Here is a 24,505-nt window from a genome sequence, read left to right on the forward strand (position 1 = left end):
AATTGGTGCAAGTTGCGATTGCAGAATTCTCGTCGAGAAATTTCAGTGGGTTACGACGAAAATTTGCAGCAACACAAAATCGTTTTTAGAGATGAATTTCTTAATAGATCAATCATAAATGGAAGCCAAGATGATCTAAGAAGTATATAAGAAATTTCATTCAAAAAAGATTGCAAATAGATGGGTTATGGCAACAATATGCGGCTGAAATTTTCTGCAGCATAGATTTTTAAGTATAGCAGATTGGACGTAAAAGATCAGTAGTTTATATTGAGAATTTTTTGATGAAACCAAAGGGAATTCTACTGTTAGGAAGTCTTAAAGCTATCATAAAAAATTCGTAGAGATTTGGATAGAAACAACGTAGTATCAAGATCAAACAAACAATGCTATGCAGCTGAAATTTTACAGTGCAGATTTTCAAGTATAGCAGATTAGACGTAAAATATCAATGGTTTATATTGAGAATTTTTTGACAAAACCAAAGGAAATCTGCTATTAGGAAATGTCAAAGATGTCATAAAAATTTTGTAGTGATTTGGATAGAAAAAACACAGTAGCAAGATCAAACAGACGGTGCTATACGGTTGGAATTCTGCAATGTATCTTTCGTCGTAGAGATGAAAACTTTATGACGAAAAGTTTATGAAGCAATATAGGAATAATTTTTTTAGGATTTTCAAATATGGATAACTAAATTGCAGCAGCAGTAAGGTAGAAAACCAGAACCTGTTGCAATTCACGGGGAGATCAAAGGATGATCCTTGGTGGTGGAGATGACGGCGGAATTTGGCAACGATCTCTTAAGCAATTGTGGGAATTGCTTTGGGCGGTTGTGGAGGGTTGATGGATGGCTATGGAAGGATAGCGAGACGCCAAGAATATTGCTCTGATACCAGGTGTTAGAATCCTTGCAGATTCTAAACTTGGGGTTGATCTCTTTAGGGGATCGGCCTCCTTGGAACTCTATAGGGGTTCCTCCCTCCAAGTTGCTGCTCAAAGGCTGCAGAAAAGATTCATCTATTGCTTGTCAAAAGAGGAGGAATACATGGCTATTTATAGGGTCTCTAAACCCTAACTCCTAATAGGACTCCTACTCAAGACTCCTACTTCTAACCAACTCCTAATAGGATTTCTACTCAAGACTCCTATTCTTTTACAACTCCTAATTATTCTCTAAGAAACAACCTTCTAACCCTAGTCGACCTCTTCACCTCTTTAATAGGAGTCGGCTTAGGTAGGTTTTACATGAATGTCCCTCTTAGTTAGGACTCTCCTAGCTAGAGTCCTAACACATACATACTCTTTTTTCTTATTATTATTAGTATTTTTCTCACTTTATGTTGCTTGTTGCATATATTGTGATGTCCATAGATCTGTGTAATGAGAATCGGACCGTGATGAGATCATAATAATGAGACTGATTCATCTTTAAATGCAGACCCTAAATAATCCTGATCGTAGGTTACTCGAGATAACCAGATATACTGGTGTGTTTATGCCCATCCATATGATAGAAGCGGTTGGTCTTATAGCTGCTCGTGTGGGGATACTAGGGATACAATGCATGTGCTCATTAGAGAATGAGTTCACTGATTGATCCGCTTATGCAATACTGGATGGTTGATGATACCTCATTATTAGATAATGATTCTATCGTCCCAATTTTATATCTAGTCTTTAGACTTAAGATACTAAATATGTCATATATAAGTACTCCACTCTTTGATACTAGACTTATATGTTAGGAAGTTCTAAATCTAGCGCAATCAGTCATTGGGAGTGACAACCAAACTTACGAGGGCAATTGAGTGTCAATAAAGAATTATTCACTCTCGGTGTCATGAGAGGAATATTCTATGTGTTCTTGCTTAAGCAAATCCCTAACTAGGGTCATTCAGATTGAAAGAGAAAGAGTTCTACAAAAGAATCTTATTAGAGTGAGACTCGAGGAAAAACTGTATGCGTTTGATAATACCATACTCAGTATATGGTCTCTTGGATATTAGATGGATGAGGGACTATAGATACATGGTAACTGAGGACAGACATATCTAATGGATTGGATTGCCCTATATTATCTAGAGACTATGATGTAGTAGCCTAGCACGTCTATAGTCGATGAGTCGAGTGAATTATTATGGAGATAATAATTTACTAAATCAGAAGGAGTTTTACAAGTATGACTCACGGCTAGCTTGATATTGGGCTCAGAGGGTCACACACATATAGTAGGTGTTGCGACGAGTAGAGGTTCGGATATGAGATATCCGCTAGAGTCTCTATTTTATTGGATATCCAATAAGTCGTTGAATTATTGGATCTCGTGGAAAAGAGTCAATGAGAGATTATTGGATAGAAATTCACTAATATAAGAGGCTTGGGTAGTTGGATAGAGATCCAGTACTCAATAGGGCAAGATCCATTACGGTTAAGTTGACAAGGATCTCTATAAATAGGAGGGAACTAAAGGGGCCATAGGCTAGACCATTTTTGGCTGCCACCTATTATACTCCTCTCTCCCTCTCCTCCTCAACCGATAGCCTTAGTTTGGGGCATATAGACAGTAACAAGGGTCGGCCCCTTCTTGATCACGTGGTGTGCATGGAAAGAAGGATTGTGTAGCGATTTGAGGAGCGTCTTCATCACATCTATAGTGTGGATCACCGTTAGAGAGGACAGTTGACCTCCTTTATCCTCTCCTACAGATCTGTTGGTTTACAAGGATGTACAATCTCCCTAAGTAACACATCTTTTATATACGTATAGTTTTTTGGTTTTACGGGATTTTGCATACTAATCTTCGCACAACGATAAGAAACTTTTTTTTATAGGAAATATGAAATTTTTATTTTCTGTTCTTCCACTATGCATGTGATCCTTAGGTTTCCCTATACTATCATATATGTTGTGCTATGTACCAGGCCTGACATAGCATATGCTTTAAGTGTTACAAGCAGATATCAAGCGGATCCATGTTTAAAACACAAGAAGGCAGTAAAGTGTATCCTTAAGTATTTAAGGACTAAGGATTTTTTACTAGTATATGGAGGAAGTAGCCTCATGATAGAGGGCTACACAGACTTTAGTTTCCAGTCTAATGTTGATGATAGCAAGTATAACTCAAGGTATGCGTTCATCCTGAATGGAGGAGCAGTATGCTGGAAGAGTTCCAAGTAAGATACTACTATTGACTCGACCACAAAGACGGAATATATTGCTACGGTAGAACTAGCAAAGGAGAGAATTTGGAGGAAGAAGTTCATCACAGATCTAGGAGTCGTGTCAAGCAACGAGGAGCTGATTTCTTTATATTATGACAATAATAAGGTGATTGCTTAAGTGAAGGAACCTAATTCTTATCAAAAGTCAAAGCACGTTCTAAGGAGATTCCACTTGATTAGAGATGTCATGGCCCGTGGTAATGTAGTAGTGGAAAAGGTTTCATATAAAGATAACATCACAGATCCACTAACAAAGCCATTGTCTCAGATTATTTTGAACGTCACAGGGGTCTGATAGGGATCAGACACATAGGTAATTGGCTTTTAGTCAAGTGGGCAATTATTAGTCATAGGTGCCCTATAAGCCAATCACGTGAGTGATGACATATGTGACATACTACGTAGTCTTTTTTCTTATTATTATTTATTGGTATTTTCTCACTTTATATTGCATGTTGTATATATTATGATATCCATGGATTTGTGTAACAGGAATCGGATCATGATGAAATCACAATAATAAGACTGATTTGCCTTTAAACATAAATCCTAAATAATCTCGGTCATAGGTTACTCGAGAGGGATATCGAGATAACCGAACAGACTAGTGTGCTGTATACCTGTCTATATGATGAAGGCGGTTGGTCTCATATCTGCTCATGTGGGGACACTAGAGATATAGTATAGGTGCTCATTAGAGAATGAGTTTATTGCTGGATGTTTAATGATATCTCTATTAGGATTGAGTCGGCACTAAGAGAGGGGTAGGGGGGGTGAATTAGTGCAGCGATAAAATTCACGTCGACTAGAAAATCTTCGTATGAGAAATTTGTTTCGACAATGTTTAACTTGAAAGCATACAGAAGCGTAGTGAAAGTAATAAGCAAGTAAATCAGTTGATAATATAAAGATGAAAAGCTTAAAGTAAATGTAAACCAGATTTATAGTGGCTCGGTCGTCGTGACCTACATCCACTCCTGATTCCTCTTCATTCGAGGTTACTGGTTTCCACTACTAATCTTCTTTCAATGGGCGAAGATCAACTGCCCTTACAACTCGATTCTCCTTTTGATAGGTTCAAGAGAGAACCTCTACACCCCTACTACCTCCTCTCTTAAACTTTACCAACACTTAGAGCTTGAGAGGAGTTATCACAAGATTACAAAAGAGTTTTTCTTTTTTTTTTGCTCTTAGTTGTTGTATATTCTAAACAGGGATGAAAGGGGTATTAATAAGTCCCAAATGGATTCAAACTTAGACCCTAAAAGTGTCTCATCCCTGATTTTTGGGGTATTGGTGGAACCATTGCTAGTGCTGGGTGGTACCACCGCCTACAGCAATGACACTGTTAGGATCGAGAGCACTAAGAGGGGGGGGGGGGTGAATTAGTGCAGCGGATATCTTACAGCGATTAAAAACCAAAAGCTGCGTTCGTTCAATAAAAGCTATTATGATGCAAAAGCTAATTCTCAGTTTGTATCTAAGTGCAGTTTGCGTCTAAGCGCAGATTGCGTCTAAGCGCAGTTTGCGTCTAAACACAGTTTGCGTCTAAGCGCAGTTTGCGTCTAAGCGCAGTTTGCGTCTAAACACAGTTTGCGTCTAAGCGCAGTTTTGCGTCTAAGCGCAGTTTACGTCTAAACTCAGATTTACGTCTAAACGCAGTTTTACGTCTAAACGCAGATTTACGTCTAAACGCAGATTTACGTCTAAACTTTGAAACTCGTTTGTATACTCGCAGAAGGCAGTATGCAGTTGAAATCAAGACGTAAACGTGAACTGAGAACTGATGATTGTGAGAGGAAAGCCGATTTACGTCTAAATGCAGTTTTACGTCTAAATGTTGAAACTCGTTCGTAAAATTGTAGAGGACAGTTTGCAGTTATCAATAGGATCAAAATGTAAGTGTAAACTGCAAGGAAACTCTTTCGTAAAAGCACGGAAGACAGTTCTGCAGAATCAAACGTAAACGTAAACTGTAATGTACGAAAATACGAATTTACGTCTGAATGCAGATTCGGAAGAACAGCACTTAGAACTTGTTCGTGAAAGCGCAGAGTGCAGTAGTAATGGAGGAGGTTTGCAGTAATGATAAAGTGCTCAAAAATAAACGCAAACCAGAGATTTAGAGTGGTTCGGTCAGCCTTAACCTACTCCACTTTTGGCTTCCTCCACCGACGAGGTTGCCGACGTCAACTAGGGGCCTTCCTTCAATGGGCGAAGGCCAAACTGCCCTTTTACAGTTTCTCTCCTTTTAACAGGCTCAGGAGACAACCTTTACAGACCTTTCTCTCCTCACTTTACAACTGAAAAACTTGAAGAACAGAAGGAGGAGACTTAAGGGCTTTACAACACTTTTGAGCTCTTAGAATCACAGAAAAGATCAAGATTTCGGTGTAGGTCTGTATCTTTTCAGTGTTGAATGGGTGGGGTATTTATAGGCCCCAACCCAATTCAAATTTCGAGCTCAAAACGATCAAATCCCATAATTTCGGGATCAGGCGGTTGCACCTCTTGACTGGAGAGGTGGCACCGCCTGGCAGAGCTCGAAGTCTGAGCTCAGGCGGTTGCACCTCTCGACTGGAGAGGTGGCACCGCCTGGCAGAGCTCGAAGACTGAGCTCGGACGGTTCCACCTTCTCTGTCAGGGGTGGTTGCACCTTCCTGCCAGAGCTCGAAGACCGAGCTCAGGCGGTGCATCTCCTGACCAGAGAAGTTTCTCTTCTCTGCCAGAGGTGGTTGCACCTTTCTGCCAGAGGTGGTTGCACCTCTCTGCCAGAGCTCGAAGACTGAGCTTAGGCTGTGCATCTCCTGGCCAGAGAGGTCGTACATCTCTTCCAGAGCTCGAAGACTGAGCTCGGTGATTGCATCACCAGGCAGAGCTCGAAACTTGAGCTCAGGCGGTGCTACCGCTTGACAGAGGAGGTTGCACCGCCCAGTCTCGCTTGGAGACTGAGCCCTGGGCGGTTGCACCGCCTGGCTGGAGCGGTTGCACCTCCCAGTCTCGCTGGGAGACTTAGCCTGGGCGGTTGCACCTCCCTGCCTGGGCGGTTGCACCTCCCACAGCTTCTTGGGTTCGAATGGGTTGAACCATTCGACCCAACTTGAGTTCTTCAGGGGCCCAATTGCCCCAGGATTAAGCTAATGGGATCACCTCCCATTTCTAACTTAATCACCGTGCTAACTACGATTAAATCTAAGACAATTTCTGCAGCTTTGCTTCGGTGCGTCAATCGCTTCTTCCGACGAGTTTCCGGCGAACTTCCGTCGATCATCCGATGAACCCTCGGTGATGCTTCTGCGGACTTCCGGCAAACTCCTGGACTTTGCGACGATCCACTTGGCGAGTTCCGACGAGCTTCGCTTGGCAAGCTTCTGGACTTCTCGGATCTGTTCCCGCAGAACCTCCGACGACCGTCCGTACTTCCGTCGAACTCTCGAACTCCCAACGTGATCATGAACTTGACTCCGGCGCAACTCCTGCTGCTTGTCTATCTTTCATCGTAGTTAATCCTGCACACTTATCTCAACACATAGATTAGACAACAAATGACAATTGACTTCATTATCAAAATCCGAGATTCAACAGACACTAGGCGATACCACCGCCTGACAGTATTTATGGCAGGTGATATCACCGCCTAGATCACTTGGGAGGCCGAGCCTCAAGTGGTTCCACTGCCCACCTTGGGCAGTGCCACCGCTTGGCATGGCTCCAAGTGGCTGAGTAGGCCTTCCATTCAGCCCAATTCAACCCTAACTTAGGTCCAATTGGTCCCTAATTGAGTTGGCCTAATTACATTCTAAACCAACCCAATTACGACCTAAAACCTACTTCGATCTAGATAATTATTACAAAGCTAAATCAAATATTGTCTGACATGTCATTGGTTCATCGATGCCTCATCTAATTCTTCGGCACATCATCCTCTTTTGTGGCCTATTGCCCAATTGGCCAATTGACCTCCATAACTCCGATTTCCTTAGTGCAATTTTTGTTCTTCTTAGCCCGATGCCCGAACCCATGGCCCGAAGACTTTTGCCGATACGTTGAGCGATCCTTTGGCTCAACGTCCAATCTTCTGACTTGTTCCACTCTGGCCCAACATTATTCTTCCCACTTTAATTGTCTCTCCTTGATCAAAGCTTCCTATGTCACTCAAAACGCAGATCAGATCACAAACACATTAGTTGATTTCATCATCAAAATCCGAGATTCAACAATCTCCCCCTTTTTTATGATGACAACCAATCGATGATGGAGTTTAAACTAAACTCCCCCTATCAATATGCCATATTGATAGAACTCTTGAATTCAAAAATTTAAGTAATATGTTATCATAAAATCATGCATAAGATTTTATTATCGTCATTATACTTCTCCCCCTTTGTCATCAACAACAAGGAGAAGTGCAACTATCAATTTTTGGAACATTATTTCATATAGTTAGCAAAATTTTTGCATGTTTTTGAAATATGCAAGCTAGCAAACTTAGTAAGTTTTATAACATTTTCGAACATGCAAGCTAGCAAATTTAGCAAGTTTTACATTATTTTCAAATATGCAAGCTAGCAAATTTAGCAAGTTTTACTATTGTTTTAGAGAATGCAAGCTAGCAAATTTTTGAGATGTTCATGCATCATGAGTATTGACTCTCTTGAGATGTGTATGATAGTACTTCTTGCTTCTCTTTTGAGGTGAGCAAGCTAGCAAGTTTTGCCTCTCTTTGCAATGTGCAAGTTAGCAATTTTTCTCCCCCTTTGTCATTGTCAAAAAGAAGGGAAGAATACAATGTTGTAATTTTTTTCCCTTTACATCAATTTTTAAATCATTACAAAGATAAAGTATCATTCTTATTTCAGTATAACATATTGAAATAAGGTATCATTTCAGAAAATGATAATTGTTGACTTTCACATCATTTTATCAAAAAAATTATAAGTATTGCATGCATCATTTCAAATCATAAATATTTCTAATCATGATGGTATCAAAATGTTAAATTATATTACATTCTATCATTCATGATCATAACTTCTCATTTGTATACATTAACATAATATCATGAGTATTCAGTTGACAAGTAGTAGTAACTAAGGTATTAATTCTCCAAGGATAAGAGCTAGTAAGGGTGTCAAAGGATATCAATTCTCCGATGCTCTAGTAGTAGCTTGTCCACTTGCCTACTTGTCTAGTAGTGGCTTGGCTCTGTTCCTATTCTAAAGTCTGGTTAAGGCGTGGGAAAGGAAAGGTTCGGAAATGGTAAGTCCAGGGAGTTCTATAGTACTGAGCCTCATTGTGTTCTTCTTGCCTTCATCTAATCTAACGTTGTTTGTCCATTAGTAGTAGCTTGTTTCTATCTGTGATTATTATAATATTACATTTACAATAGCTCTTATAGTAAGTTGTAACGCAAAGCAAGTAATAGACTCATAGAAATACGTTCTATAATGAGTTCAGACAAGTTCTTGTGTGAGCCTAGCCTGGCCTCTATAACTCTATTAATTAGTATAAAGTAACTTCTTGTCTTCCCTGACCTAGACTTTGCAAAACTAAATTGACCTCTCTAGACCCTAATTTAGATACTATCAAATTAGTTATTTCAAATCCTTAGATGCTTTTAATGTAATTTCCAATAAAGCATAAGAACCAAGCTACGTATAAACAAGAAACTCCCTTAAGTATACAAAAGCAAACAATCGGAAAGGGTAAGTCTATTACTAGGGAGTTAAGGAGAAAGAGGGAGTTAAAGAGAAAGAAAAGTAACCTTTAAACGGGACTCGGTTCTAGTACTATAGCAAGAAAGAAAATTTTCATTTGAAGACATAGGAGACGAACAGAGGTATAGGAGAGGAGCCAGACTCATTCAGTTAAGTAAAAAGTTTACAGTTCCGGTTCAAGTTCTCAAGTTTGGAAAGGGAGTTTACTGTGTTGTCAATTCTGAATCCCTTGTTTCATCCCTTTATTTACTATCCAAAATCCCGTGTTTCTTATAAAATGAATGACTTTTTGGGTGCTCCAGGTGGGAAAACAGGGTCGCAGCCTTTTTTCCTGGGTTTCTAAAAAAAGAAGTTATTTTTGGTTCTCTATTAGGGGAAATTGCTTCGCTATCAAAAAAAACACGGGTTTCTTAAAAAAGATCATTAACTATATTGTTGAGAAGAAAGCGGAATAATTTTTTTTCCTCTTTGTGTATCAAAATAGGTTCCTCATCAAAATACCAACTTGATATCAAAATGTTAAATCAATCAGCATAGCATAAACAACAGAGCAATAAATCATTCACATAGTGAGACCAAATCTTTTTAACGTGGAAAACCCAATGTGGGAAAAATCACGGGACCGTAGTCCACCTCAAACTTCCACTATCAATAATAATGATAACAGGTTTACAGTAGGTCTTCTCTAGAATAACTAGAGGATCAGAATAACATCAAGATTATAGATCTTGGCTCAAGAATAGCATATCTTCATCACATAGGATGGATCTCCTCAAAAGAGGATTCTAGGTCTCACCGAGTGGATATCGCAGGAAAGTACCTTAGAGAGGGTAAACTGCAGATCAACATCGTTAGGATTGTAGAGTTTGCTGCAAGGATTCTCCACATAAAATTTGGACCGAAACTGATAACGTTTGGCCACCGATCGTCAAGCAGAAAAACTCAGAAACCTTACTTTCTCTCTCTATTTCTCTCTCCTCTCTTTTCTCAGCACGTCGCCGAACGCTGCAATCTCACTGTGCGCGCACACACACACACTGCACGCTGCCCAATTTTACCCTTTCTCTCTTAATTACTGATTTGGGCTCAATAGGCCCAATTGTCCAAGCCCACATGGGCTGGACCCAACAATTCTCCCCCTCCAGCTTATATGGTGGGCTGTACCAAGCCCGCTCTTCGCCTACATGCTTCAAGCTTCTCCTTAGGCAAAGACTTTGTCAACATATCTGAACCATTCTCATTGGTATGCACCTTTTCCAACTGTAATTCTTTCATCTCAAGCACATCACGAATCCAATGATATCTCACATCAATATGCTTGGATCTAGAATGGTATGTTGAATTCTTAGAGAGGTGAATAACGCTTTGACTGTCACAGTAAACAGTATATCCTTCCTGTTTCAAGCCCAATTCCTGTAGAAACTTTTTCATCCATAAAGTTTCCTTGCAGGCTTCAGTAACTGCCATGTATTCTGCTTCTATGGTTGATAGAGCAACACACTTCTGTAACTTAGACTGCCAAGAGACTGCTCCTCCTGCAAATGTCATCAAGAATCTCGAAGTGGACTTCCTGGAATCAGTATCACCTGCCATGTCTGCATCTGTGTACCCTTCTAACACAGGTTCATCATCACCAAAACATAAACACAACCTAGAAGTACCTCTTAGATATCTTAATATCCATTTCACCGCTGCCCAATGTTCCTTTCCAGGATTTGAGAGAAATCGGCTAACAACTCCAACTGCATGAGCTATATCTGGCCTAGTACAAACCATAGCATACATCAAACTGCCTACTGCAGATGAGTAAGGCACTCTGGATATTTCTTCTTTTTCTTTCTCACTTGTAGGACATTGTTTTGAACTCAGCTTGAAATGACCTGCAAGTGGGGAACAAACTGCTTTGGCTTTACTCATGTTGAATCTTTCAAGAACCTTTTCAATGTAAGTCTCCTGAGATAGCCAAATCTTCCTTTTCTTCCTATCACGAAGAATCTTCATGCCAAGTATTTGTCTCACCGATCCTAAGTCTTTCATGGCAAAAGACTTACTTAGCTCTCTTTTAAGCTTTTCAATTTTTCTAACATCATGGCCAACAATCAACATATCATCAACATATAGCAGTAAAATAATAAAATCATCATCTGAAAATTTCTTCATAAACACACAATGATCAGATGTGGTTCTATCATACCCTTGGCTCATCATAAAGGAATCAAACTTCTTGTACCACTGTCTAGGTGCCTGTTTGAGTCCATATAAGCTTTTCCTAAGCTTACATACCAGATTTTCTTTTCCCTTGACTTTGAAACCTTCTGGTTGCTCCATGTAAATTTCTTCTTCTAAGTCACCATGAAGAAATGCTGTTTTTACATCAAGTTGCTCAACTTCTAAATTCAAGCGAGCAGCCAAACCAAGAACAACTCGGATAGAGGACATTTTCACAACCGGAGAAAATATTTCTTCAAAGTCAATACCTTTTTTCTGACTGAATCATTTCACAACTAGTCGTGCCTTGTATCTCTGTTGTGAGCTATTGTTTTCAGTCTTCAATTTATAAACCCACTTATTCTTGAGAGCTTTCTTCTCTTTGGGCAACTTTACCAAGTCATAGGTATGGTTCTCAAGCAAGGATCTCATCTCTTCTTGCATGGCATTAACCCACTCATTCTTATTCTCATGTAGAATAGCTTCTTGGTAAGTTTCTGGCTCTCCCCCGTCAGTAAGCATAACATACTCATGTGGAGGATATCTGGTAGAGGGTTGTCGCTCTCTAGTGGATCTTCTCAATGGAATCTCAACTGGTGGTGAAGGTGCCTGTTCAGTTGGTTCAGCATCATCAACTGTAGGTGTATCATCACTAGTATTCTCACCACAATCTTCTTGTTCATCTCCCCCATGATCATCATGAACTACAGGTGAAGGAACTGGACCCAAACTCCAAGCAATATAAACAGAGGTTTCTGGTTTCTCAACATTATCACCATCATCAAACAATTGGTCTTCAAGAAACACAACATCTCTGCTTCTAATAATCTTCTTGTTCACTGGATCCCATAATCTGTACCCAAACTCTTCATGACCATATCCCAAGAAGATACATGCTTTTGCCTTATTATCAAGCTTGGACCTCTCATCTTTGGGAATATGAACAAATGCTTTACACCCAAAGACTCTCAAATGATTATAAGATATATCTTTTCCTCTCCATACTCTCTCTAGAACATCACCTTGCAGAGGAACTGATGGAGAAAGATTTATCAGGTCAATTGTAGTTCTCATAGCCTCCCCCCAAAATGACTTTGATAACTTGGCGTGGGAAAGCATACACCTAATCCTTTCTTCAATGGTTCTGTTCATCCTTTCTGCCACACCGTTCTGCTGAGGAGTTTTAGGAACTATTTTCTCAAGCCTGATACCATGGAACCTGCAATAATTCTCAAAAGGACCCCTGTACTCGCCACCATTATCTGATCGAACACACTTTAGCTTTCTGCCAGTTTCTCTTTCAACATTGACATGAAACTCCTTGAAAGCATCGAGTACCTGGTCTTTAGATTTCAAAGCAAAAGCCCACACTTTTCTAGAATGGTCATCAATAAAAGTAACAAAATAAAGAGCACCTCCAAGAGTTCTAGTTTGCATAGTACAAACATCAGTATGAACTAAATCAATAACATCAGATCTTCTAGATGATGGATATGTCTGAAATGCAACTCTATGTGTTTTTCCAGCTAAGCAATGATCACAAGATTTAAGAGATGTACCTTGCAACTCTGGTAAGAACTGCTTTCTAGCAAGAGTTTGAAGTCCCTTCTCGCTGATATGTCCAAGCCTCTTATGCCAAAGATCTATACTTTCACCTTTTCGAATTGCATTAATCTCTCCTTTGTGTAGCTTAGCTTCCATGACATAAAAAGAGTTAATCTTCTTTCCTTTTGCCACAATTAGAGAACCTTTAGTAAGTTTCCATTTACTTTCACCAAAATAATGTGCAAAGCCCTCATCATCAAGTCTACCTGTAGATATCAAGTTAAGTCGAATATCTGGAACATGCCTTACATCTTTGAGTATCAATTTGCTTCCAATACTGGTCTCCAAGCAAATATCTCCAATACCCACAATCTTAGATGTACCATTGTTTCCCATTCTGACATTACCAAAATCACCAGCACTGTAAGATCTAAAGAAATCACCATAAGAAGTAACATGAAATGAAGCACCAGAGTCAATTATCCAGTTACTGTCCTGAGCTACAAGACTGACACAACCTTCATCACAAACAATAGTGATATTACCTTCAGCAGCAACTGTATTGGTCTCTTTTTCATTTTTCTTCATTTCATTCTGTTCTCGCTTCCAAAACCTACACTCTTTCTTCATGTGACCTGGCCTATTACAGTGAAAACATTTGATATCTCTTTTAGACTTGGATCTTCCTCTATAACCATATGGATTTCTGCTATGACTTCTTCCACGTCTTTCTTGTTTTTCAGTAACAAATGCACCAGAAGAAGATTCACCTTGTTCTTTCCTTCTTGCATCTTCATTTAGCAAACTGTCTTTAACCATATCTATGGTTAGAGTTCCCTCTGGCGTGGAGTTACAAATAGTCACCACATATGTTTCCCAACTTTCTGGTAAAGAGCTGAGAAGTAATAATCCCTGCATCTCATCATCTATATTCATTTTCATAGCAACCAACTTGTTTGCAAGACTCTGAAATAGGCTTATGTGCTCAACAATGTTGCCACCATCTTTATACTTCAAATTTACAAGCCTTCTGAGGAGAGAAATTCTATTTCCCACTGTCTTTTTCGCAAAGAGATTTTCTAACCTTTGCCAAACAACATCAGCTCTGATTTCATTTGAAATATGCTCATGCAAGTTTATATCCATCCATCTTCTAATATAGGCAATAGCTTTTCTATGTTGAACTTCCCATTCTTCATCGTCCATAATAGAAGGTTTATCTTTAACCTTGATAGGCTTATACAAATCTTTGCAATAGAGCAAATCTTCCATCAGACGCCTCCAAGTGGAATAATTTGATGAGTTCAATTTAATCATACCATCTGACTCCATTTCAATCACACAAGAAAACTAGCACCAAACAACCTGATGCTCTGATACCACTTGTTGGGAAGAAACCTGTTAATGCGGAGTAATTCTTTTCCCTCTTTGTGTATCAAAATAGGTTCCTCATCAAAATACCAACTTGATATCAAAATGCTAAATCAATCAGCACAGCATAAACAACAGAGCAATAAATCAATCACACAGTGAGACCAAATCTTTTTAACGTGGAAAACCCAATGTGGGAAAAACCACGGGACCGTAGTCCACCTCAAACTTCCACTATCAATAATAATGATAACAGGTTTACAGTAGGTCTTCTCTAGAATAACTAGAGGATCAGAATAACATCAAGATCATAGATCTTGGCTCAAGAATAGCATATCTTCGTCGGGCAGCCGCCCCTGCGGGGTTTTTGCCCGCGAGAGCAGCAGCCACAGGCGCCGCTGCCCTATGGCGCGTCACCACGCGAGAGCAGCGGTCACAGGCACTGCTGCCCTTGCGCGCGGGCTCAGTGCCTGCGCAGGTGGCCGTCGTGCCTGCGGCCCTACTTGCGGGCGCCGCCGCTGAGGGCTGCCTGCACGCGCGCGGCCTTGTAGTTGCTGCTGCAAGCTGCCTGCCTGCACGTAGATGGTAGTGCTGCCATCTGCGACGGCAGCGAGGGCAACAATAGTTGCTGCCCTTTTTCGCTTTTGCATCAACGATTTTGACGTCAAAAAGCTTCTCCAAAACATAACACACACGGTTCAAAACCAATCTATCGCACGAACAACCTGGCTCTGATACCATTGTTGGGAAATCTTGGTGGCGACATCACATACGCAGCGGAAGAACAAGAAAACAAAATCCCCGATTCCCAAAGAGATGTTCGTCGTCATGCGAAGATTGGTGCGCAAAATCCGCGAAACTGAAAAAACTGCGTATAGAGTAGATTGTGTTACCTAGGGAGATCGTATATCCCTGTTTCCTTGCAGATCTTTAGGAGAGGGTGAAGGAGGTCAAGCATCCTCCTCTCTAGCGGTGATCCACACAGTAGGGCTATGACGACGCTCCTCAAAACTCCAAGCCTGCTTTGAGGTGGAGAGGGGAAGGAAAATAGGAGAGGCAAGCAAAGGCTCTCACCTATGAGGCTCTGAATCCCTCCTATTTATAGAGGTCCCCTGTCAAACCTTAATGGATCCTCCCCTAGTGGATATTAGATCTGTATCCAATAACCCAAGCCTTTTAGATTAGTAGATCTCTATCCAATAATCTCTCATGGGCTCTTATTGGATCTCGTCCATGGGATCCAATAATTCAAGGGCTTATTGGATATCCAATAAGACAAGGGCTCCGTCGGATATCTCATATCCGAACCTCTACTCATCGCAATGCCTACCATATGTGTGTGACCCTCTAGACCCAATATCGAGCTGGCCATGAGTCATACCTGTCAGAATTCCTTCTAACTTAATGAATTATTATCTCTGTAATAATTCACTCGACTCATCGACTACGGACGTATTATGCCACTATGCCGTAGTCCCCATACGATATAGGGGAATCCAATCCTTTAGACATGTATGTCCTTAGTTACCGTATACCTATAGGCCCTCGTCCATCTAATATCCCAGAGACCGTATATCGAGCATGGTGCTGTCAAACCCATATGGTTTCTACTCGAGTCTCGCTCTAATCGGATTCTCCCCGAGAACTCTTTCTCTCTCAACTTGAATGACCCTGGCTAGGGATTTGTCTGAGCAAGAACACATGGGATATTCCTCTCATGACGCCGAGAGTGGATAATCCTCTATCGACACTCAATAGCCCTCGTAAGGTCGACTACCACTCCCAATGACTAGCTGTACTAGATCTGGGATAACCAAACCTATAAGTCTAGTATCAAAGAGTGGAGCACTCATACAGGACATCCTTGGTATATCAAGTCTAAGGACCAAATATACCACTAGGACTACGGAATCACTGTCCGATAATAAGGCATCATCAACCATCCAGCATTCCGTAAGCGGATCAATCAGTGAACTCATTCTCCAATGAGCACCTGTACTGTATCCCTAGTGTCCCTACACGAGCAGCTATGAGACCAACTGCATCCATCATATGGACGGGTATACAGCACACCAGTCTGTCTGGTTATCACGATGTCCCTCTCGAGTAACCTATGACCGGGATTATTTAGGATATGTGTTTAAAGGTGAATCGATCTCATTTTCGTGATCTTATCACAATCCGATTCCCATTGTACAAATCCAAGGACATCACAATATATATGTGCATATATGCAATAATTATAAAGTGATATATGCCAAAATATAATAAGTAAAAAGATTCTATATCAAGTCACACGTGCCATCACTCATATGATTGGCTTGCTGGGTACCTATGACTAGCAAGGGGTTCACTCAAAAGGGGAGAATTGACACTTACAACTGGTTATATAGAATTAAAGAATGAAACTAAGTAGTCAAAGAATAAGAATATAACTAAGTAGTAAAAGAATGAAACCAGGCTAAGAATTCGACAAGCAGCTGTCAACTAGTCAGGCTAAGAATTCAACAAGCAGCTGTCAACTAGTAAGTAAGGAGGGAGTAATCATACTGTTGGGACCAATCGCCCCATGGGGAATTGGTGCTTTTTGGCCATACTCAACTCTATCTGTTATTATTAAGGAAAACAGATAAAACTATGGATATGAAACAAGGAAGTAACAGACTCGTAAGTACTAGGATCAGAATGAAACAAATAAGTAACAGAGCCTAGCCACTCAAAGGTCAGAATGGAACTAAGTGGGTAAGTAGGAAAGTTAGAATGAAACTAGTACTCAAAAGAATGAAACAAGAGCCGAGCCAGTAGTTGTAGAGTTCACTCCCCAGTTCGAGTTCTCAAGTAAGAATGAAACCAGTAAAGACGACTAAGAATGAAACAAGTACTATAGCTACTGAGATCAGAATTGAACTCTTTCTTTTCTTGCCCAACCCAGTAGTGCTCTTCACAAACTACCAGTGGAATAAAAGGAAGAAAATCAAATAAATTAGAAAATAAGTGAAAAAAAAGTATAATTTCACGTATACGAACTAAGTAAATGTTAAGTAGAAGAAAATAATTATAACTTTATATAGGATGACAGATAAAGTTAATACAAAGAAACTCCTCCGGTCTTCTACTTTAATACAAAGAAAGGGATCCCCGCAGTCAGCCTGTATTCGTTGCTTGTCCGCTCATCTCTTCAATTCTTTATTGGCTCGGTGTTGCCTTTGAAGCTCCTGCTGCTAGTGTGCGCTCTTCTCCTATACCTATTGCTTTGTCCTATTCACTAGTATATAAGGGGGCAATCTCTTCATCTAACTCAGGCTAATCTACAATTGCATATCTCTCTTATTGAGCACTAGGTAAAGAATGTTGTTACCTAACTGCTTCCCTTGCCGACCTGACCTCGTATTGAAGGGCACTTTCGCCAACAAACACAGATGAAACTAGGGATGACACTAGTCAGAATGAAGCCAGATAAGGTAGAGACCAACTCAGAAGGTAGAGGAATTTAACTCAGTAGTCAAAGCACCAATTACTTAAGACACGACTTGAAGTTAAGAAATAAGAATTAGTTTACTCAGGTAGATGAGCAATAGGGTCAAGATGTTAGGAAGAAATGAACTATCACATCACTTATGTAGTTTAATGGGAAATACTTCTAAAAACATCTCAAGATTCGAAATAATGCTTTTTTGTCTATAAAACATGGGCTACTCTACAACTATAGGGGTGGTTTCTCATCTCTGGTAAGATGGAATCCAATCTGGTAACACTTCGTACAGTACTAGTAGGAACAGGTAGATCAGCAACTCCAAGGTCAGAAACAGACTTCGGGGCTTGAGCTAGGCATGCTAGCTCTACTAGGGGACAACTTTCGGTTCCTAACTTATAGTTTTGGGTGCCAGTACAGTTATTGTAAGTAGTGAGGCCAAGCTACCACTGGAGCAAGAGCAAGAGGTAAGAGGTAGTTGCCCTCAGCTTGTTTCATTCTTAGTCTTATACATACTGGTTTAATTCTTTGTTTCATTTGTCTTTGTTGGGTCAAAAAGGGAAGTTTAGGGTACCAGTAGTATACGCTTGGTGGTATAGTTGCAAGACAAGAGAAGAGAAGAGATGAGCCAAAGTTATAGGATAAGAATTAAGGTCTAGTAGCCGAATGAAGCAAGTCAGAATTGAACTAAGTTGGCAAGTAGTAAGTACATGAATTAAACTAGTAAGCATCTGGTATTGGTATGAATTCTAAGTATCTATTAGGAAGGTATTTATTCCCCACATCTGGTACTGGTATTAATTATCTGAAGGTAGTATATAGGGTAGTATATAGGGTATAAATTCTCCAATGAGATCAGATCTAGTAGTAAGGGTATCTATTCTCCGAATCCAGTACTGGTATTAATTATCAGAAGCTACTACATTGCACTCAATAGTCAAAGCTAGCCTCTCCTTCTGCCCTATGATTAAGTACGCTGCTTCCCACAAAAGTGATTGCTCTGAGTTGAACCTAGCTTGATTGCTCTGAGTTGAACAAGTAATGGAACTAGCAACAAACAAGCAATGGTAAAAGTATGGAATTGAATACCTTAACTCAGCAGGCCTAATATATAATTCGGGAAGGAAAGAAAATATGGATAGTAAGCCTTGCCTGGTCAACAAAGAAAGAGAATAATTAAGTACATTACTTAGCTGCCCTGGGCCAAGGAACGGATAGACAAGCAAGTCAGAATGAAGTTAATAGTAGCTAGCTGCTAGTTGAATATCGAGGGGTATAGTTGCCTGAGGTAGATTAGAGTCCAGGGCTAGTTCCAGTTATCAAGTAGAGTTCCTGTTCGAGTTAGAGTTTAAGACTAGAGAACATTAGTAGTGACTTGGCTGATAGCAATTCCAGAGCAGAGGTAGGTAAGGGAAGAAACTCAATCAGTAGGAGCTAGAGAAGGCCTAATATATAATTCAGGAAGGAGAGGTTTAGTTGACAGCTGCCAGTTTCATACCGAGTTGAATCAGTAGTAGTTAGCTGAATCCCGAGTTTAGTCTGAAGTTTATAAGTTAAGTAGTAGTCCTGGTAGTCCTGTTCGAGTGATAAAGTTAGGCAAAGGAAGCTATGAAAGCTATTAGGAAAGCAGACAAGTAGGCAAGTCACTCAGGTATTAATTCCCCGATGCTATAGTACTAAGATAAGAATTCCACTAGTAAGTATAAGAATGAAACTCAAAACTAGGAATAATGAAAGAGATAAGTAGTAAAGTAGGAGTTAAAGAATTCAACTCAGTTAGCAAGTAGTATGAAGGTAATAATTCCCCGCATCCAGTAGTAGTAGAGTAGTACATCAGGTATTTATTCCCCGAGGTATATCAATAAAAGGTATCTATTCCCCGATGCTTAGTATTAGTTTTATTCTGACTTTACTATTTGTTTAATTCCTAGTTTTATTCTTATACTTGTTTCATTCCGTTAGAGGAATGAGCGAGATTCGATAGAACTGGGGCACAGGAACAATAACAGGGACAAGCAATAGTACTAGAGCAAGTGAAAGGTATTAATTCTCCGCATCTAGTTTCATTCTTTTATTACTTGGTTCAATTCTGAACTAAGCTTCTTTCACTGTAAACTCCCTTTCCTAACTTGAGAATTTGAACTGGAATCTCATCTTTTAGTAGCTGCTAGTCATAAGTGCCCAGCAAGCCAATCACGTGAGTGATGGCACGTGTGACTTGATACAGAATCTTTTTGCTTATTATATTTTGGCGTATATCACTTTATAACTATTGCATAAATGCATATATATTGTGATGTCCTTGGATTTGTGTAATGGGAATCGGATCATGATGAGATCACGATAATGAGATCGATTCACCTTTAAACACATATCCTAAATAATCCCGGTCATAGGTTACTCGAGAGGGACATCGTGATAACCGGATAGACTGGTGTGCTGTATACCCGTCCATATGATGGATGCAGCTGGTCTCATAGCTGCTCGTGTAGGGACACTAGGGATACAGTACAGGTGCTCATTGGAGAATGAGTTCACTGATTGATCCGCTTACGGAATGCTGGATGGTTGATGATGCCTTATTGTCAGACAACGATTCCGTAGTCCTAGTGGTGTATCTGGTTTTTAGACTTGAGACACCAAGGATGTCCTGTATGAGTGCTCCACTCTTTGATACCAGACTTATAGGTTTGGCTGTTCCCAGATCTAGTACAGCTGGTCATTGGGAGTGGTAGTCGACCTTACGAGGGCTATTGAGTGTCGATAGAGGATCATCCACTCTCGGTATCATGAGAGGAATATCCCATGTGTTCTTGCTCAGACAAATCCCTGGCCAGGGTCATTCGGGTTGAGAGAGAAAGAGTTCTCCGGGAGAATCCGATTAGAGCGAGACTCGAGTAGAAACCGTATGGGTCTGACAGCACCATGCTCGATATACGGTCTCTGGGATATTAGATGGATGAGGGACTATAGGTACATGGTAACTGAGGACAAACAGGTCCAATGGATTGGATTCCCCTGTATCGTCTGGGGACTACGGCGTAGTGGCCTAGTACTTCCGTAGTCGATGAGTCGAGTGAATTATTACAGAGATAATAATTCACTGAGTTAGAAGGAGTTCTGACAGGTATGACTCACGGCCAGCTCGATATTGGGCCTAGAGGGTCACACACATATGGTAGGCATTGCGATGAGTAGAGGTTCGGATATGAGATATCCGACGGAGCCCTTGTCTTATTGGATGCAGATCCAATACCCACTAGGGAAAGGACCCATTAGGGTTTTGACACGGGATCTCTATAAATAGGAGGGATTCACAGCCTCATAGGCTAGAGTCTTTGCTTGCCCTTCCTATTCTCCTCTCCCTCTCCACCTCAGAGTAGGCCTGGAGTTTTGAGGAGCGTCGTCGCAACCCTGCTGTGTGGATCACCGCTAGAGAGGAGGACGCTTGACCTCCTTCACCCTCTCCTAAGGATCTGCAAGGAAACAGGGATATACGATCTCCCTAGGTAACACAATCTCTATACGCAGTTTTTGTGTTTTTTGCGGATTTTGCGCACCAATCTTCGCACGACGATGAACATCTTTTTGGGAATCGGGGATTTTTGTTTTCTTGTTCTTCCGCTGCGCATATGATGTCGCCCCCCCATGATTTCCCAACAGTGGTATCAGAGTCAGGTTGTTCGTGCGAATGATTGGTTTTGAACTGCGTGTATTGTGTTTAGGAAGAATTTTGACGTCAAAATCGTTGACGCAAAAGCAAGGAAGGGCAACAAAAGTTGCTGCCCTCGATCTGCATGCCTGCAGCCACCTGCAGCGGCAGCCGCAGCCGCAGCCAGGCAGCACAGCGCCGGCGCATGCGCAAGCGCTGTGCCTGCAGCAGCCGGCCGGCGGCCTGCTTGCAGCAGGCTTGCTGCCGGCGGGGCTGGCAACCCACGGGCAGAGGCGCCGCAGGGCAGCGGCGCCTACCGCCGAAAGGAAGCGGCGCCTGCCGCCGCAGGGCAGCGACGCGCGACGCCTGCCGCCGCAGGGCAGCGACGCGCGACGCCTGCCGCCGCTGCTCCCGCGGGCGAAACCCCCCCCACAGGGGCGGCCGCCCGGCGGGACAGCACCGCCTGCGGAGGCAGCGGCGCCCGAAGAGGGCGCCCACCCGCAGCGGCATCGCCGCCAGCGGGCGTGCCGCCTGCAGGCGAGGGCAGTGCCCTCGCCCCGCCGCACAGGCCGCCGCCGGCAGGGTGGCGGCGGCGGCAGCAGCGAAAAGGGGAAAGGGTATTAGGGTTTTCTGCGCAAAAGACAGTTTTGCCCCTCGGAATTTGAGAAATTCCAGTTTCTGTCTTTTGTCTAAATTACGAAAATACCCTTAGGAATTGAGAAATTCCCTATATATCCCTGATTTCAGAAAATATTAATTAATTAAAAGGTTTAGTTGATTATTATTTTTTATTATTATCTAGTAGTCCTACATGGTAATGATTATTTATACATGTGATGTATGATGAGTGGACGGATGATCATGGACCGTGTGATGTGTGTACTTGTGATTATTATTATTGAGGTCTGCGAACCTCCATTATATTTCTCGTTTATTGTCGGGCCTGCGTGCCTATGATTAAGTTGTAATCACATGAGGAGGCGCAGCGGGAGCGTGGAAGCCATAGCGGGACCCACGAGACGGATGATCATGCATGGAGATGCATCAAGATATCGACGGAACCGACGAGGACGAGATGGACGATCACAAGGCATGGAGATGCACCGTTGCACACATAGATCTTGATGTGAGTGATTAGGCCTACTGGCTCGGGCCTAATCATATTAGGTTGTGGTCCATGATCATCTGGTGTGATTGCTTATACACATACTAGATATGTATATATATTTGCATGCGATGTAGATATATATTAAATATGTATATGTGTGACATGTCATATTAGGAGACCAAATCATAGAAACATCTCTCGATAATATTAAGTCGGTAAACGTGAGGCAATTAGATTGACCCACGTGGCCTTCCATCGTTATGAGTAGGAACCGAATCCCGGTGTAGGTTGAGTTGGTCGAGTCCCTCGAGACTCACCTATATCGCGATTCGCTATCTTGCTTACGACATAGAGATGTCACCGGTGACCTGAGGGCATGATATGCTTGGTCGAGTCCCTCGAGGGTATATCATCAAATCAGACTCATCTTGTAACGAAGGTGTTGACTTAACCGAGCATCATGGTTGGTCGAGTCCCTCGAGGCCATGGTGATTCGGAGGCCGAACAGGACGGGAATCACAAGGAGTTGTGATCGGCAAGAGTTGTCTACCTTTTAGGCTTAGTGTGATTGGTCGAGTCCCTCGAGGTTACACTAAGACGCTGATTGGATCCTGATCCCCACTAGAAGTCTGCCGGAGACTTCCGTTTCACGTGCTGAGGGTGTCGCGTGACTCGTTAGTAAAATAGTGGGAGCATATTAAGATAGAAGTCCATATCTTGATAGTTTATTTCTTGCAAAATCTGCATGTTATTCATTTTTGCTACATCTTTATTTTCAGAAAATGTCGCTTTCAAATCCCTTACGTGGCATACTTGATGTCAACCGCCTCACTGGTCCAAATTATACGGATTGGCTCCGTAACTTGAGAATTGTTCTCACAGCGGAGAAAATCGTGTACGTCCTTGATACAGTGATGCCTACGCCCGAAGAAGGGGCAAGCGAGGATGAGATCGCTCGCTACGTGAAGTACATTGATGACTCCACTCTTGCTCAGTGCTATATGTTGGGCTCTATGACTCCAGAGTTACAGAGACAACATGAAAAGATGGATGCCAGATCCATTCTCCTACATGTCCGTAAATTGTTTGAGGAACAGGGAAGGACTCAACGATATGAGATATCCAAGAGCCTTTTCCGTGCTAGGATGACTGAGGGGACACCGGTTCAGAACCATGTCCTAAAGATGATTGAGTGGATAGAGAAACTCACAGGTCTAGGAATGGTCCTAGAGGATAACTTGTGTGTGGATATTGTGCTTCAGTCCCTACCAGATTCCTTTTCACAGTTCATAATGAATTTTAATATGAACAAGCTTGAGGTGACTCTCCCAGAGCTCCTCAATATGTTGAGGGAGGCAGAGAGTACTATTAAGAAAGAGAAGCCAGTTCTCTACACTGGTGAGACCAGAAAGAAAAGGAAAGCAGAAAGGTCCCTTAAGAAGGGAAAGGGCAAGGGCAAACAAGGTAAAGCAAAGGTTGCTAAGAAAGACCCAACAAAGGACAAAGGCCAGTGCTTCCACTGTGGTAAAGATGGGCACTGGAAGAGAAACTGCAAAGAGTACCTTGCAGAAAGGGCGAAACAAAAGCTTGATGAAGCTTCAGGTACATTCATGATCAGTCTCCATTTGTCAGACTCTTATGATAACACATGGGTATTAGATACCGGTAGTGCTTATCATATATGTAATTCGTTGCAGGTTCTGGCAAGGCCTAGGAGACTAGAGAGAGGCGAGATGGACCTCAAGATGGGTAATGGAGCAAAAGTTGCTGTATTAGCTGTTGGCGAGGTCGCCCTACATCTGCCTAGTGGAGCTTTTATTGCATTAGATGCATGTTATTTTGTTCCTTCTATTATCAAAAACATTATCTCCATTTCATGTTTAACAGTTAGTGGATATAAATTTGTTTTTGAGAACAATGGTTGTTCGATATTATTAGATGATAAGATCATCACGAAAGGAACATTGCATAATGGTTTATTTATGTTAGACACCACTCCACATATCATGAATATAAATGTGTCCAAAAGGAAACGAGACGAGTTGAACAGTGCATACCTGTGGCATTGTAGGCTAGGTCACATCCATGAAAGAAGGATTCAAAAGTTGCTAAATGATGGATATCTAGATCCATTCGACTATGTGTCATATGCAACTTGTGAGCCTTGCATTCGTGGAAAACTGACCAACTCTCCATTTAGTGGAACTG

This window comes from Musa acuminata, chromosome BXJ2-7 (genome assembly GCF_036884655.1).
Source record: "Musa acuminata AAA Group cultivar baxijiao chromosome BXJ2-7, Cavendish_Baxijiao_AAA, whole genome shotgun sequence".
NCBI lineage: Eukaryota > Viridiplantae > Streptophyta > Magnoliopsida > Zingiberales > Musaceae > Musa > Musa acuminata.